Source organism: Dreissena polymorpha, chromosome 3, assembly GCF_020536995.1.
Source record: "Dreissena polymorpha isolate Duluth1 chromosome 3, UMN_Dpol_1.0, whole genome shotgun sequence".
NCBI classification, from domain to species: Eukaryota; Metazoa; Mollusca; class Bivalvia; order Myida; family Dreissenidae; genus Dreissena; species Dreissena polymorpha.
The window spans coordinates 124,377,975-124,380,476 of record NC_068357.1 but is presented as its reverse complement, the minus strand read 5'-3'; the positions used below and the strand labels follow the sequence as shown (position 1 = coordinate 124,380,476).

At 32.9% G+C, this 2,502-nt stretch overlaps 1 long non-coding RNA gene across 1 annotated transcript; it reads left to right on the top strand.

The window, feature by feature from the left end:
• Positions 1–970: 970 nt before the first annotated feature.
• Positions 971–1,904, top strand: LOC127873011 (uncharacterized). The gene is made up of 3 exons (XR_008045890.1): positions 971–1,075; positions 1,550–1,616; positions 1,772–1,904. It is a non-coding gene; the product is annotated as an uncharacterized LOC127873011 (long non-coding RNA).
• Positions 1,905–2,502: the final 598 nt, after the last annotated feature.

The window sequence follows — 2,502 nt, the reverse complement described above, 5'->3', positions numbered from 1 at the left end:
AAATGTTCAAATGTATCCAGCAGTTTTTAAGCTGATTTTTTTGGCTTCGTTGTTGATAATGCCAAACTAATTATGTCAATTTTATTTTCTAAATGAGTGAAGAATAAATTTATTACCTTCAACTGCTCTATTTGTTTTTGGTTTTCGTTTATTTATTTTTGCTGATTTTGGTTATATTAAACGTTAGCTTATGTCAAATAATCTGGTTTTATTATTGACGTGTCATCCACGTCATTACCATCTGTATAATATTGGCATGTTTTCTTAGGTTAGTTGCACTATAGAACTATATGTCACGTTCGATATGTATGGTCCGTGTTTCTGAAACAGCACTTTACTCTTACTGAGACAGAACCACGTAAATATTCGTGGTAATGCATCGATAGACTTGTTAAATCAGTTTAGTATTCTTGCCGTTATAACGTTACAACGTTCAGGATTGCCGATGGCAGTTTTAAAAGATTGTCTGCGTTGGGTAGACCATTAAGGAAAATAACGAAGTACACTCGAATAGCTATATTATTTTCTTGTTTTGCGTTAAAAGCTGAAAGTACACAATGAACAATTATACATTCAACTCCCAAAAGTTAGAGCCCGGAACCTTTTGATGCAAATTCAAACGCGCAACCATTTTACCACTAATATTTGATTAACTTAACATGGTATTTTAAACGCTATTTAAATAATAATGGTATTTTCTAAAATGTCTTTTACCGAACCGATTTTTGTAACATGTGTCTTGGTCAGAAGTGTTTGCATGGATTACATACTTGCGTTATCCTTTTCAATATAAATACGTCATATGCTCGTATTTCCCCTTTGTAGTTTTGTTTCCTTTGAATAACCGCCATAAATGACAAATTAGTTCTGCTGATAACTGTTATCTATCTAATGTTCTAGCGGACATTTAATATACCTTATTTTACAGACCGTTCATTTTCAACGTGTGTTCAACCTAACAACGGATGGGCAGTTATTAACAGGTTGCAACAATCGCCATGTAACGCTTAGGCTGCTATCAGATGATGGCTACGTGCACTTTGTGATCGGTTTTGAGAAAGGAAACCGAACGGACGTATGTTTTCAAACGATATTCAAACACTCTTACGGTATACTTCAGATTATAAATAAAGCACAATATAAATAAAATACAGCTATATAGCACTATGCTATAATATTTAGTTCATGTATGAGTGGTATGTTACAAAGCATATTTACATTAGCATACAATTATTGTTACTTTCAGCGAGCATTATCTACGAGAAAGGAAATATTCAAACAAACAATTAGTTAAATTATGTTGTGAACGCTTTCGAAGGATCAAACAAGTTTCACATTACACATACTATTATATTGCTGCTAATCATAATGATTATTTATGTTAACCTGTTTTTAATATGGCATTTACTAATATATAATTAACATATATATGGTTGTTCCACATAATGATAACGACAAAATGTTCCATGTTTTACGCATATATTATAACACGTACTTTTATAATAAATTTAAACTTTTATCACCACACGTACGTGTTTCTTTCCGACAGGATCCAAAATGGACCGTGACAGACGCCACAATGGTCAGCGCGTTGTATGCCTTACCACAGCTTGCAAGTACGAGATAATATTGTACACACTTTGACCTTAAAAAATTAAACACATTCCACTGAGTTATTTAATCAACTCACGTTTACTTTATTTTGTTACCTAAATTTTACACGATGCAATGCGTTCGGTTAAATTTGTTTTGTTTTCTCGCCGTTTTGAAGAGCGCAACAAAGTTAACGCCACAACACCGGTACCATCGATAATCTTCCAATCAGCGTTCAACGCTACACAACGTTGTGACGGCAGCCAGATTATCTTGTCCGAGTCCAACAAGGTCCACGCTTCATTGATATTCATACAGGGTCTGATGTCACCTTCCTCTAATCTGCCCCCAGGGATGGTTGATGCATTAGGTAAAGTTTATCATGTATGCATAGAAACGACCGTACACATCTAGATGCATCGACATAAGCGGTACTTGACAATTACAGGAGATTTTTTCAAATATCTTTTTAGTTAGTTCTTATTAAGAAATGCATACAAACATACACGTATGCATACTATTTATAAATATATCATACTAGTACCGATGTATACCAAAATTGTATATAGCATGTTATAGTCATTAACAAAGGTAGACATGAGTAGTTATAATTGTCTATGCCTTAAATTCATTTGTTGACAAACAAAGCAGAGAAAAGCAACAAGAAGAAAATAAAGAAAAGTTGCACACAGACAAAAAGCAAAACAATTTCGATGTACTCTATCTAAAAAAAAATCAGTTACAAATTATAATTATGATTTCAGTATAAAGTCATTAGTTGTGTATGTTTTCCATACAAAAAAATCAGTATTTTTTAACTGGACATCAAATTTAATTTCTAATATAAGAAGAATTGTGTCGCATGATACAATCTTTTAACGCCTTTAAAGTCATGATATGAGTCTCTGT